Source organism: Accipiter gentilis, chromosome 1 (assembly GCF_929443795.1).
Source record: "Accipiter gentilis chromosome 1, bAccGen1.1, whole genome shotgun sequence".
Lineage (NCBI taxonomy): Eukaryota > Metazoa > Chordata > Aves > Accipitriformes > Accipitridae > Astur > Astur gentilis.
The window spans coordinates 42,516,830-42,532,590 of NC_064880.1; the positions used below are offsets into that span (position 1 = coordinate 42,516,830).

Consider the following 15,761-nt stretch of genomic DNA (forward strand, 5'->3'; position numbering starts at 1 on the left):
ACGTGCGGTGCTCCTGCTGACACACCTCCCTACTGGAGCTGTGACGCTACAGCTGGGGCAATTGTGGCATGAACCAACGCTGTGACTCAGTCACTAGTAAATGCAGCCAGTTTTTGGTAGAGACAGAAAGAGAAGTAAACTCCTCCTGACTCTTCCAAATGCTTTTGGTACGGGGCTTTCTTTTGTCTCAAAGTTTAAGATGAAAACCACAAATGTTCTTGAATTTTTGACTTATTACAGTACTAATTGTTGTTTTACTGACACTAGGGGGTTTTTCAGCTCTAATTAGAGGGTCCACTGGAGACATCCCATGGGATTTTTAGTAAGGAAGTTAGCGACAATGGTTCCAAATTTTATCAGACTTAATATAGTGTGGTAACTTGCAAGGTTTCTCTCTTCAACACCATCAGGGCAAGCTGGGGACAACTGCAGTCCCCAGGTTGTGTCAAGCAGATAGGCAATCCTGATAAACTACATAGCAGCCACTATGGTGACCCTGTGACCACGCAGTTGGGAAAACAGTAAGAAGATGAAATTTAAAAGAAAAACCACTTAATTCTCCTTTGACCTGATGCAATCTCAGAATTCAAGTCTCCAGCAGATGAAAACTGAGCCATGAAATCATCACACCAATCAACCTCCTGCCTGAGAGTCAACCATAACATATGGGCTTGACTTTCCCTAGAGCCTTGTTTTTCCAGTTTAAAGACTCCAGTGCTAGCTCCAGGGCTAGAGCTCCTGCCACCCAACCCCCTTCTGCTCCATCCCACAAATCCTCTTGCATCACTCACGCAGCCCCATGCGCCAGGTTCAAAGGCGGTTGCTCCACGTCGCAAACACATCTCATCCCTCCCAGAGGCTCCTTCCTCTACTGTTGCACCAACAGGATGAGAAGAACAATTTCTTTTAATGCTTGCCCATGCAGGAGAGAGAAACCACAGCTTGTTTGTTTTTGTCAAAGATTTGTGATTACCCAGTGCCACATAACACATATTCATGGTTTAACTGTAACTCCAGGAGAATAAGCATAAAGCATTGCTGTAGTGCAGTTCCAAGTTTCAGCCTGCTTAGAAACAAGAATATGTTTCGCTGCAGCGTCTTCTTGGCACTGCACAGTATCATTTATCATATGGAAAACTTTGGCTAGAAGGCATTCAAATGGCCTATATGTGGCCCAAATCTGAACAGACAAAATAATAATTGTCAGCCAGACTCTTTTTTCTCCTGTTGTGCCCAGCTTTTCCCATATTTCTTGGAACAGCAGTCACCTGTTCCGCCTCATTGGGCTGCTTTGGTCTGCCCTGACCTCGCATTGCACTTGGGATACTGTAGAGGAGAGTGGCTCTCCCCAGAGCTACCTGGCTGCAGGACAGCACTTAAGGGAAGCAGTGTAGAAAATATACAGCTCACAAATGAAAGGTCATTACCAACTGCTGTTTGTAAACAAAATGGGACTGATTCCTCATCTGCTGAAAACACCAGTGACATCAATTTTCCCCTGAAAAATATCTGGTGATCAACAGCTTCCAAAAAGGCTGAGCTGCATTTTTTTCTTCCTCCAAATATCCTACGCAACTTCCCTGATACCAGGAGCATGGTACTGTGTTACCTACTAATTGAAGCTCACCAGCCTAAGAACACAGGTATTACTATGCTGGTTTACAGCAACATCCTTTCAGAGCTTTTCTCAAAAACGGTATTGAGGCAAAGGGAAAGCGAAGCAGGACAGGTGACCTTCAAAAAGCCCTTGGCTGCATTCTTTTAATGAACTGCAGTTGTAATTTTCACTGTCCACAGATTTATTTTACCTAAAGAGTACACAGTACAGTCCCCATCCTGTAAGGTGTCCCTCTCCCTAAATTCCCAAAGACACCAAGGTGATCCAGGATTTAATGCAAACCCCACAATCTACAACTTAGCTAAGCAGCTCCATGCTGGAATGGAAGGGAGGAATATCTGAGACCGAAAGCTGGGATCATCCTCCACACTCATTTGTTTTTGACAAATTCAGATGTCCAGCCAAAACTGGACATCTGAATCTTCTCCCATCAGGCAGGAGTAACAGCCTGCCAGTGGATGCCCCAGCCCCAGGGTGCCAGCTCTCCTCCTCAGAAATGCTTTAAAAAACCCAAACAATCCCTCGGACAGAAACCTTACCATCGTGTTCCAGGAAGCAGGGTCTGAGCAAGCGTTTGGGGGCTGATATCATTTTAATACACTCCTAGGCCAGACTTTCTGGAGAAGATAAATTATTTGTAATGAATTCCAATCACATGGCGCTCCAGCCCCCACACCTTCATCCTGCATATATAACCAAATTAGTTTAGGAGATGTAAGTTATTCAGGGACTTAGCTGTTCAGCCTGGCCTTGGAGGATTTGCTCTCATTATGGCTTTTATGCAAATTCTGTCCTCCAAATCTCTTCTGAATCAATTATTACTAGATTAATTTAAACATGTCCACCTGGGGTGCCTGTATATCATGTGCCTCATGTTAAAAAGTAAAAAGGATGATAATGAATTCAAGAGGTGACTGAAACAGATTCCTGCTTTGTGGAAATGTGACCTTTTTGCATAATGTCATAAAAGAAAGAAGTTCCCTCAAGAAACATGGCAGATAGGGTCGTTTGTTGGATCAGCTGGGCTTTCAATCACTCTTTGGAAATTAGCATGATACAATAAAAAATTAATAAGAAATTAAAAAAAAATACCACTTTAATGCTCCAGACTATTAAAGTCTTTGATGGACTACTAATTGAAATGTAATGCTTAATTTTAAGCAATGCCATTTTATTAATGGTAAAAACTTGAATTAATGTCATTAACCAATGTTAATATTACAAATCCCCTGAGGGATAACAAAGCAATTATGTTATTCACCGAACTGAAAGGGGGGGGAAAAAGATGTAGTCTGTACGCGGCTGCACTAAGGCGGAAGAGACTGCTTCCATCTGCATTTCCTCTGCTGAGAAAGGGGGTTTGTTTGTTTTTTTGAGCAAAGAGGAGGGAGAGGGAGAGGAAGAGAAGAATCTGCGCTAAGTTAATTACTGCTGATTTTCAGGTACTTAATAGCTAGGAAATTACTCTGTTACTCAAACACCATACTGTGGGTATCCTGGAAAAATAATTTGGGAATAAGAAATTGATTACAAACCCTCCTTCTTGGAGGCCTCCCCTGTGTGTGCTTGGATCCTAACACACGCACCAACAGCCTTCACCTGATGGAAAAGCTTGATGCAAATAGACAGCCCCCCACCTGGCAGTAAATGGCTTTATGGAGCTGTGCTGGTTTGCATCTGCCAGGAATCACCAAGGAGATCACCTTCTGTGGCAGTGAATGCCCTCAAGTCCATGAGACGGCAGGTGCTTCTATTTCATATAGTTTAGCAAGTTCAGCATCTTGTGAGATCCACTGTTCATCCAGCAGGATAGACGGGGTTAGCCTTAATTAAATAACCAAAACCAATACCCTTGCCAACTGGCAGAAGTCACATTGCCCAGAGGGAGTAAGAACCTTGTATGGCACTGGTATAATACTGCATATTCCCCAGAATAACCATGTTTGAGATAAACCATTGAGTAACTATTTTTTATTGTCTGGCTGATAATTTGGAGACAATGGGGAGATTCAGCAAGCCAGAGCACGAAGATTTCCCCAAGGAGCTACAAACCTTGTTGTTATTCCTCAGAATCCCAAAGACTTTTGCTTTTTATTTACAAAAAGTGAAAGTACTCCAACCCACCCAAAACACCATTGTCAAAATCCACGACTAACACAAATGCCTCTTTCATTGTGCACTTCTCAAGGCAACCAGCCAAATGTGTCACAAATTCATGAACAGGATTAATCCATTGGAAGAGATATAAAAATTAGTTTCCTCTGTTTCATGTAAGATGCTAATGCTCTGCTGTAAACCAGCGCTCGGGATACTCAGGAGATTCTTCTGACACTGTCCAGCCAAGCACTTTTTAAAAATTAAGTTCCTCTCTTTCTTAGAGGAAAAAGAAAAGCGTTGACACTAATTACTACCAGGCTTCCTATTTATGTTGCACCAGGTGTGAAACCTCAATGTGAAACCCAGAAGAAATCAACTGAAAGACCAAGGATTTCAGTGGAGTGAGAATCTACTCATGAATTTGGCTGGATATAGTACTAGGGATAAATACTTGGTGACTGGGACCAGGGTGTCTGTCTTTCTTTGTAGCCCAAGCACAGAGCACCCAAGTGCCTCTTTATGTTTCCATTCAGGACATAGATACAGCTGTAAAACACAATGAGATTTGGGGGTTTTACTTAAATTGATATATTACTTAGCAATCTTATTATAAATGGGAGAGTGAGCAAGAAGAAGAATTACTGCAAGGTTTCCACTGTGCTTACCAATGAGGTCCTGCACACAAGCGGCTTCAATCTATGGAGCCAGTTATGCTCGACAGCATGATGCCTTTTCTCCTGCAAATTTGCAAATCATTGTGTTTTGTCTTCTAGTAATGGTTTCTCTCTTACCTCTTGTCTCCCCCATTTCCTCAAAGAATAACATTAAACCTCCTGTGAAATATCTCCAAAGTCCATTCTGTCACTCTTCCATTTCGTCTCCCAACCACCCACTACTGATTTGAAAACAGAGGGAAGGGAAGCCACTGAAGACACCAAGGTCAAGGCAGAGTGAGACAAAGTCAAATTCATGCAATCATTTAAAACCGCACGCCATCAGACCATTACAGAGACACGAGACATTATGGATTGCAGCTTAATAGATCGCAATGGAGGATGATGGGGGAGAGGAGAAGAGAGAAATGTTCCTTCTGGGTTGAAACTTGCTGATTAAAGTGCGCGGGTGGGCAGGGGACCGCAACAGCATTTGTGTTCATAAAGCTGAGACTTACTTCTCGATATTAATGGACACACCATTGTCGCCAGACGCAATGTTTTGTTATTGCGTGATTAATTGAAAGTCACACACAATGACATATTACAGGCAGGATAAAGCTGTCACTGGAAAGCAATTCTTCACAGTAATTCCTGCCGGTCTCTACAGCCTGAAATTGCATACCCTGTTACAGACGACCCCTCAAGCACAAATGCATTACATATCTTTATATAAATAACGGTGACTAACAACGGCAGTCTGAGGTAATCTCTGTGGGATATGAAACAGAGAAAAAGGTAAGACAGAGAAATTGCCTTCAAATATTAGTAAGCTTGTCTGTGCTAATCTCCATCAAATGAGCTATTTCTCTTTTCCTCTAAAATAAAAACTGTTCGTGCTGGAGACACATGAAGTATGATAAAAGGACATGTTGTGGCATAAATGACAACTAGAAGCCTTTCTTCTTCAAAAGGCCACTAGTTCTAAATCTTAAAAACTTATCTTGATCAAGACTAATTAAACTTCGACACAGTCGCTTTATCACTTACTTAGGCCAGTAAGTAAGTATCAGTAACTGGTCCAGCTCACTTTTTAAAAGCCTCCAGATCAAAGACTCTTTTGTATTTCTTTTGGCAGCACCAAGAAGATACCAAATCATTAATTTTCTCCATGCATTTTATTTCAGTCAGAATCACTGCATTCAAAATACAATGTGGAAAAAAAAATCTATAGTGCTCAAGGGAAAGGACACAGCCCAGGGGAATATAGGTGCGCAGGAAACAGCTTGCATCGCTTATATTTTGTGTATGACAAATTCACAGCCGAATTGCCAGTAATAGTACACAGTTGCCTAATCTTCAGTTGGTGTTTAGTGCTCCATTTCCCGTATCATTGGCTAATGGTTAGGTCTGTCGCAGTGCTCGATTTATTTTCTTGCTATCTGAACATAAATTGGAGGCAATACCCCACTACTCAGGTGAGCAGTATTTTAAAGACTCGCCATCAGATAGGGTAGCATCATCCAAAACCAAACAGTACCTTCTCTTTTGCAACTTCTCCACTAAAGAGCTGCATTTCACACCCCCACGGAGATGGTCAGAGCTTTTAAGCCCTTTCAAGCTTGCCCACTTGGATTTTCTGTTACCAACCACTTGTAAAATAAGGAAAAGTGACGCAAAGGTCTTTACCTGCTCAGAAGACTGTCTCTTGCAGGCTCTTGTAAATCTGCCAGTGACAGGAGCCAAGAGAAATGGGGACAGGAAAGCACAAAGCCTGGGCTGTCCTGTGGCCTGGAGGCAAATAGCAATCTCTGTCTTCACCTAACCCAACCAGAGCCCTGCAAGAGAGTAAATCTGTGTCCACTGGCCTTTTTAACAGTCCCTTAATGACCGTTAACTTTTTTCAGCCAGCCATTGATTCTAATGGCATGTGCATTCACACACAATAATACCTCAGACGGCCTTCATTAATTTACCATGCATAATTTCTCTGAAAGCTTTTGCCAATAGAATACCCCTAAACTGACTCACTAACTCGTGAAGATAAAGCACTTTCTGTGTGAGACCATTATGCAGATGCACAGCATTCTCCTCAAATAAGTTAAAAAGCAGGTATTGTTCGGTGTCTACCCATTTTTTGGACGCAGCAAAGTACCAGGGCTCGCAAATGTAAAGCTGCTGCTGGAGTATCCGGTGTGACAATGAATATGTAAGATACTCTGGGCTGAGGAAGGAACAACAAGAAAAAAGGCAACTTATATGAAAAAGCCCTTCTGCTGTGAAGTTCCTGAAATCTCTTACAAATTTCAACAATAGGAAGTCCTAAAAGTGAAAGGCTGTTAAAATACCAAGGGAAAATGCAGCAATATAGATATTCATCAACTTAGGTCCATTCATTCAGAGCGAAAGGGGGGTAGACCCAGCAAAGGGAGTGGATTAGAAACAAACTATCCCAGAGAACAAGGGTTTGGAGCTGTCAGGAACTACAGGGCTGCCCGTTAGCCTTGCAATAAATTACGAAGCTGTCAGCATTTTCCCATTATAAATCTCTTAAGTCTCCTCTTATGTACACGATGATGCAAGATTCAGACCTCAGTCCCGTGGTGGCAATGAAATTGCAGATAAAAGCACTGCAGCACCTCTTTGGAGGTATAAGAGCCATAAATATAACCAGTGGTCTTATAAACTTTACAGGATGTTGGTTTTAGGGAATAAAAAAAGGATATTTTTTTTAATTACAATTAGTTTGGCTTAAAGCAAAGTCACAGGATGGCAGGTGAAAAGCTGATTGAAAAGGTGATCAGGAATAGGCTCCTCTTCTGCACTACACTCAAGTCTTTTATCGACTTGCAAGTCTCTTATCCCTTTCCGGAGGATTGATCACAGAGCCCACAAACACTGTGACTCCACTTCCAAGGTTATAGGTGGCAACCTGGCTTATGTAAAAAACACCTTCCATAGAAACATACTCTTGTTATGCCCTCTAATATTAAACATGAATGCAAAATGCAGATTAAAAAAAAATTAGATGTGAAATAGAATCTGTCTCAAATTTATGAGTCGTGGAACTCAGGATTTTGGGTTCTCTCAATGAGCAGTAAACCACTTGCAGAGAGCAGAGGAGTTAACATAGCCACAGAGCAGGTGAATTAAGAGCAGAGCTCCTAAAAAAATCTCCATTAAAAGAAAGCTTCATATTTTTAAGAAGTGGCTTTTTTGTTGTCATTATTTCAGAATACAGACTGCAAAAGAGGACCCGTGTTCTTCAGTGGGGGGAAAAAAAAAAAAAGATAATGAAGACTGACAGCATACATGGGGGAAATATGCTCACATGGAGATACTTTTTTAAGTGAAAACTACCAGAAGGTTTTTGGCAACATGGATTTAGTACAAAGGATGTAAGCCATTATCAGCATAAAGGTAATGAAAACTTGGGGAAAACACCACTGCCTGGAGTTAGTGTCGTTAAAGACCATTAATATTGCCACTAATTACACATGCTTAACTACAGCTTTGCCTGCAACTGTAACATCACAAAATTGCCAATAAACTGGTCTGTCTAGGGAGTAACAGACTTCTTGAAAAGCCCCTAAATATGTATTTACAGCTTACATGGGAAAAAGCGATCTAACACACCTGAAGAGGAATATCTCCCCTCTCCCTTCTTTTTTTTTTTTGGACGTTCGACTTGCTCCAAACAACTAACTCTTTCCCCTTGCTCTGACACAAAAGGCTGGTCAGTGATGCTGGCACCCTGAGCCTGGCCTATCAAACCAGGAAAAATGTGAGCATGGGCTACAATTCTCCAATTACTCAAGTGGTAGCAGTAAATCTTAGCGCAACACACGTGACTGTATTAGACATCAAGTAGCGCATATGCTGGAGGATTTGGGACTGGAAGCAGTCTGTCTGCTCCAGATAAAGTAATGACTCAAACACAAGGCAGGAGACACTGGAGGGTCCCGGTGCGTGCGACAGCCCAGCAGAGTTACAGCCACTCCCAGCCCTCCATTCAGCAGTAATAGCAAATCACTCTTTACATTTTTCTAACCCTTTAACAGTGTTTCCATACAATACCATCCTTTGCTCTTGGCTTGTGTATTAGAGGGGAAAAGTAGGACAACGTTTACCTTTTTAATCCTTGATTTTTACATTAGTTTTATTGTATAGGGTTTTTTACTGAAATCTTGCAGTATATATGCTCATAAAGTAAACAGCATGGCACTCTGCTTCAGAGCGAATATATAACAGCAGAATAAAATTCTATCCATATGTCCGAAGTACAAGAGGTTCACAGACAGAGCTGGCAAATGATTAATCCTGACTGCATTTCAGTGAAGACAAATCTAGAAATAACGTACAATTTCTCTCTTTGTGAATTACCACTTGAGAAAACTCCCTGCCTGTATCATACACACCCAAAGCAATTTTTGAAGATTGTTTACAATAAATCAAATATGGGACAGTGCTTGACTGATGAAATTTCAAACACCATCTCTTTATTCTTTGGGTGCTCCTTTTATAATGTCAAGTTAACAGAAAAAACACAGCGGATACACAGACGCCAGACACATTCAAAGGTTTCCATCTGGGCTTTAATTACTATCACAGTTGCCTCACTAAATTGAATACGTTCCTCCCCCTCCTAAGGGCTTCGCCTTGTATCTGACTTAGCTTACTTTGCCTTGATGAACAAAATCTGGTATAATAATTTTCTGTAATGCCCCAGAGGAGCATCATCCCATGTATAAACTTGCTGCCCCATAAGTCAGCTTTTTACGTGTCTCTCTTTAAGACATTACTCTGAACTTTACTCAGAGAGAATCTTCTTTCCTTCAGGAAATTATTTTGAAAAGTCCTAGAGCAGATTTTCTCCAAAGACCACATTTAGATTAGATTAAGTCACTGCCATTATCATAAAGTCAAAGAAGAGGCAACAATGTTGAAACCACTTCTTCCAAATGCAGAAGACAAACAAAACCCTCTTTCTCCTCCTCCACACAGCATCACCTGTTCCTGACCCCACTGACCAGTTCATTATTGCTTTCAGATGGTAATTAGTGAGCCCAGACAGCCTGATCTTTGCCATTACTCCTGACCTATTATGCTTGGCCCGTCTCAGTTATTATCAGGGTTTTTCTATAGGTGTTCTCAGAGAGCAGTAACAAGTACACCATCTGTTTTAGCTCTCCTGATGTGAGCTGTTAAATAAAAACACGTAACATCATCCACAAAAATACCTTTGTTAGGGTTCTGCAGTGAGCTCTGAATCCTTTATAATTAACTGCAGACTTACTTGTTGGTTTCCAATAAGGTCACTCTTTAAGTAATCAGAGGTGGTCCCAGGAGGTAGTACATAAATAGCCTATATTGAAACCTAAATTAGGCTAACTCAGAACTTCCTGTACTCTTCACTGCAAATAAAGCAAATATTTATAGACTCTTGCAATCTTTGAGGTTCCTGCCTAAGAATTAGGATCAGAGCAGCTCTTCTTGCTCATGGTAAATCAGAACCCAAGCAAATGTCCCAAAGCTTGGATTCCTCAGTGTATCATTTTTGTTTGAAACTCCCCATGCCATTCTTTAGATATCTTTTTAAAAAAATAAAAAGACAACCAAAAGATAATTCAAAAGGGAGATGAAAACAGACTTTGAGGGAAAACAACTCTCTGTTAAATTCTTGTTAAGGCATATTGCCACAGACTCAGAACATCTGGCTTCTATTCTGGGCTCTGCTACTGACTCTCTACATGGCCTCAGGCAAGTCCTTTCAGCTTTAAGTCTCCATCTTTTCTTTCTTCTCAAGCAAACAAGAGTTTTCCTTTCCTCTCCCTTTGGTTTCTGTCTTGACCATCCAGAGATGTGCATAATTTTGAGGAAGACAAGTAACAACATCTTCTCACTGGACAACTTCATATAAGCAGACACTTCTCTGAAAGGTGGAGGCTTTGGACAGTAAACACTTCAGGGTAAAGACCATCTCCCAACATTTGTCAAATCTTCTGTTTTACAGACTATTTAGAGAAGGCTAATGGTATGCTGTAGGAGTTTCTGGAAGCAGCTGGCTGAGTTTCTGCTGGAATCATCACTTTAAACACTGTTGGGATATCATTGTTTTGTTCAGAGGTGTCAGAACGCCTAGAGATTTGGCCAGCCATCTTTTCTCATTAGTAATTTTCACACAAGTCTAAATAAATGTGTTTGTACTATGCCCAGCGTAATGCAGCCCCTATGTGCCACATTAACAGAGCTAATAAATAAAAAATCCTATTCATGATATTCTTATACCAAGCCAGGACTAGAAAATGGACACTCATCAGTGAAGCGGGAAGCATTAGTGGCTGGGGTGGACGGTGTTAGCAAACAGGCTCCAGCTGGAAGTGTAAGCATTATAAGTAACTTTATCATTTATTTTCAACAGCTAACTCTGCATTTCCTTGTCCCTCTACCACCTCATAGAGAAGGTCTGGTGAAAAGCATGGTACCCATTTATCCTTGGCTAGCTGATGAGCCAGCAAGCCTCTTTGTTACATTTTGCCCTGGAAACCATGAGCAGATCTGAATGATCAATGCTGTTTGGCTTCTGCCTTTACACAGCCACTAGTGCAGGAAGAATAATACCAATGGGCAATGAAGAATACTGCTTCCTAAATAGCTGCCACCAACATGCTAGATGCTTTTCAAATACACAATGCCCAGCCTAAAAGTGTTGTCAAAGAGCTTTCAGACACCACTGGAACACAGTATTAATACACAGGGGAACGTCTCTGTGAATACATCAGTGTAACTCCATGCCTCTTGTCTTGACTGCACCCAGCTGTGGTGCAGCTTCCTTACATCTCTTTATCACTATCCATCCATCTTACATGGAATGATAAAATGATCGTATTTCACAAGAAAGTGTTTTAAGAGCTGAGACTTGACTTTGGAGCCAAACATAGTTAATTATCGTAACATGTATACACATTATCCCACAGAATCTGGAATTTCAGGCTAATCAGATTATTTATTTCTTCTAGGTAGCATGGTTAATGGTTTTCCTGATCCACAGAATAAACATACTTGAACAAGCATTCTGCAACCACAGCATCCCATTGAAATCCCCCCAGGCTGCGGACTTAGAGGGCAATGGTTTCCTTCTCCTTTACCCAGGAAACTAGCTCCTCTCCTTTTAGGACCATGTTCCACCAATACCAATAATTCTGTATCAGCTTACTCGGATGCACCGAGTCACTGATAGAAGCAATTTCATGGACAGTCTGCAAAAGCTCCCTCTCTCTGCAACCCCAGCCCAGAGCTCTTTGTTTCTACTGCCTTTCTCTTCTCCTCTCTTGTTCCTCAGATGAGAAGCCCAGCTCCCAGGCTGAGACAACTACATTTTTCCAGAGCAGTGAAGCTAATGTTACTCCCAACAAAGTTCAAGAGAGTTACAAGCAATATTCTTGGCCAAGACCCCTTGCCTATGAAGACACTTGACAAGAGGAGAAAGCTGAAGCCTTCCTAACCATCAGCCTTGCAAAAATCCAACACAAGAAATCATTCACCTGTGCTCATAAATAATAATAATAATACTTTGCTGTTGTGATTTTAGAAATTGAGCTACTGAAATCTATGAGTGCTAAAGGAAAGGGAGCCACTAAGAGCAGCCTTCTGTGAATCCTGAGAATACACTGGGTGGTTCACTATGAAGATGTCAGTTGCCCTAGAAACCTCATAAGCTGGAGTGGCATATAACTGAAGTAGATGAGATCTGTCAGAAAAAGTTTGGCACCATCAAACCAATGCTTTGAAAGCATAAAAATGACTAATTGTCTGTGTTTTCTTTACCGCATCAGACAAAAGGTTCTCCTGGCAGTGAGGGACAGCTCTTCGAGCTGTGTTTCACTATTCACTCATCTGTTTAAATTTAGAGTGTAGGATTTAAAGCTTATTTAAATATTTTTAAAAGCTTATTTCATTTAAATGAAAGCTAAGTAAGGAATGGACTTGCATTCATTCCCCTTCTCTCCCAAAGACCAGAGTTCAGACAACTTTCTGAAAAAGACTGGTGCGCTGCTGGTCCTCAACCTTACTTAACACCACCATAAAGATGTCACATAACTGGGCACAGGTCTCATTTTGTGGCCAGGAGACTATCAAGATGAAAAATGTTTGAAGGTCTGACCTGTGACGCATTGAAGCATAAACCTTATTTTGAGCAGATTCTGACTTGTCATATCAAAGTATAGAATCATAGAATTCTTTAGGTTGGAAAAAGACCTTTAAGATCATCAAGTCCAACCGCAAACCTTACACTGCCAAGTCCACCACTAAACCATGTCCCTAAGTGCCACAGCTACACATCTTTTAAATACCTCCAGGGATGGTGAGTCAACCACTTCCCTGGGCAGCCTGTTCCAATGCCTGACAACCCTTTCAGTGAAGAAATTTTTCCTAATATCCAATCTAAACCTCCCCTGGCGCAACTCGAGGCCATTTCCTCTTGTCCTATCGCTTGTTACTTGGGAAAAGAGACCAACACTCACCTCACTACAACCTCCTTTCAGGTAGCTGTAGAGAGCAATGAGGTCTCCCCTCAGCCTCCTTTTCTCTGGCCTAAACAACCCCAGTTCTCTCAGCCGCTCCTCGTAAGACTCATTCTCTAGATTAACTGCTCAAGGTAGTGGGTGAACACAGAGGCAACAGAAATCAAGGTTTAGTTTGTAGTACCAGGAGACACTGGCTTTTGCAAGCCTACTAATCCCGATTTCTCATCTACAGTAAATAAACAACAACATTGAAAAAGAGAAGGTTGAGCTTTAAAAATTAAAAACGTTAGCTATAACGTATTTAGATTTGTATTTCCTTATTTGGCCTCTTTGTGTATCTTTCTCATTCCCTTTCCCTCCCCTTAGCTGGCCAGTTGCCAACAGAGGAGAAAAGAAGAGAAAAGGAACAAAAATTAATTATAAGCCATAAAAGCAATTTTAAACTTTCTTAAGGAATGGTGCCAGAGCAGGAGGGAAAACTCGGGAACTCTGGATTTGCTACACTCTTTTTCATGGGTCCCCAGCGATGCCGGTGTATCTGTGTAACCAGCACGGAGCAAACAGCACAGCTGTTTGCATTCTCTCTGTGCACAGGGAAGCAATTTTTCCTTTTCATACATTATTCACAACTTGCTGCAGCCATTCTGCAAATTCAGTACATCTCCTTTAACGCAACGATGAGATTGAGATGCAGATTCTTTCCCTTGGTTTCCTTTCTTGAATACTGAGAACACTGGATATGGGTTTTCTTTCTATTTAAATTTCTCTTTTCAATTTGGAGCTGATTTAAACTATGCATAATGCAGACAGGCAACAAGTAAGGATTTCCTGCTCTGATCCATGCCTTCTCCTCCAGTCAAGCCTGCAGAAATAACCCTCCAAGCTTGGACGTAGACACATTGCCTACAGTTTAGAGAAGAGGTAGTCCCAACTCCCCCAGACTTTCAAAATGGTTTGGGAATTGAATGTCTTCACAGAAAACACTGTCTCTTTTTCCTCTCTACAGTGACTAGTCCAAATCACACTCAACTCCTTTGCAAAAAGCAAACATTTAACACTAATAGCCATCACCATTAACTCCCTGCTTTTGAAAAACCCCTAGACTGCAGCCACCAAAACTTATTCCCACTTGACATTAAGATGACACATTTGCCAACAGACTTGGGAGGTGCAATAACATCACTGGGCCACCTGCTCCCTTGGAGTTTAGCTTTAATAATATAATGCAATATTATTAGCTGAAGTCATTTGATGCACTTGATGCAGGAGGGAAATGTAGATTTTCTCACTTTCTCTGCAAGTTTTCGTTTAAGCGCCACAGTCAGCTGTATCGTGCTGCTCCCGCATCACCAGACCGAACAGAGCAAAGAGTCAGATCCACCCCTGGTGTCAGCCTTGGCTTGGCATGAGGCCAAAAAGGAAAAGAAACTGTGATTTTATTGCCATTTCTAAAAGACCTAGTTGAGCACAATGAGCACAGATTTCCTTCCACAGTTCAGGTTTGGCAGCCACCTTGCATTTCTTCTCCAGATAACGTGGAGTGTCTTTGTTTTGCTTTGAGAAATTAATCATTTTATCATTGAGGCTTCGTAACATACTGCATAGGAGTGTCTCTGGAAAACATCCATCTTGTGGCTTGGCATGGTTGGTTACCTGTTCACTCACTACAGCATCACCGCAGTATCTACGTTGTCAAGGCTGCTTGACACAAATTGGATTTCATTTCAGCACTGCATTGATGCTGTACCCTGAACATGAAACACCAATTTTCACACAATATTGTAGGAGCCAGATCTGCACACTTGTAACTCAGTCCAAGTCCACTGGCAAGAGCAGAAGGGTATCGTTCACGTTAGTGGATTACCTGGTGCAGGTTTGATGCTTAGAGGCAGGACTGGCCAGCAAGAACTTTGGACTTGAATCTCAGCACAGACTGGGCAGTTCTTTTAACCTCTCTAAACACTAACTTGCTTTTTGATAATGTGGTGCTTATATTGCCTGTCCATCTTAACAAAAGACCTTAGTTACTTAGGTTTGTAAAATGCTTTGAGATTTTAGGGTGAAACGAACTGTGGGGATTCAGAGCATTGCTGCAGACATGATCAAATGCGCTGTATGCTGTGGAGGATGTTACAGCTCTGCTGATGTAGGAATGACAGCAAAGTTCTGCACTTTGTAGCTTGATATGACTGACTACGTGTGATACGAAGGACTAAGTTTCAGAGGAAAATTTAGTAGTGTAAGCCTCATCATCCCAACCTTGCTGTCCCCATGACTGGTGTTAGCTTCTGTGTATTGCAGTAACCCACCTGCAATATTCACACTTCCTAGTGAAGATTATCACTCCTGTCTAAGAGGTACCCAGTAAGTCCCTTGTTCCCACTGATGTGAAATCCTTTTAGGAAAGGTTGCTAAGCTTTAGACTACCTGTGTGCTAACACAGAAAGCAGAGGACCCTGATAAAGCAATGTATAAGCCTGGGTTCTTCACCATCAGTGAGGCTCAGGGCTCAGATGAAAGCCTTCCTTTTTGTACACAGGCTTACATGTTAAATATGAGGGTCTTGACAGTGAGGATAGCTCCAGGTTTAAATTACAAGGAAGAAAATCCCTGTGTCATTTCAGCAGTGCTGTATTCACTGAGTAAATACTTACAGCAAGTTCAGGTCAAACCAAATACCACCTGCACAAGCTGGTATGGCATGCAATGAGTAAGGGCTTCTCTGCCAGAAGTAAGTACATGTAGGGGCTGTTTTGCAGGCAAACAGGAACCAATCATTTACGGAGTCATAAATACACCTAAGTGTCATCTAAGGCAGAGCCTCGATCAGAACAGAGCATTACCAGTTACAGGGGCTCATGCTGT

General features: G+C 41.6%; 1 protein-coding gene across 2 annotated transcripts in view; it reads right to left on the reverse strand.

The window, feature by feature from the left end:
- The window catches only part of SEMA5B (semaphorin 5B), a 281,599-nt gene that overhangs the window by 147,931 nt on the left and 117,907 nt on the right, over window positions 1-15,761 (reverse strand). The gene's annotated exons all lie outside the window — the stretch shown is intronic.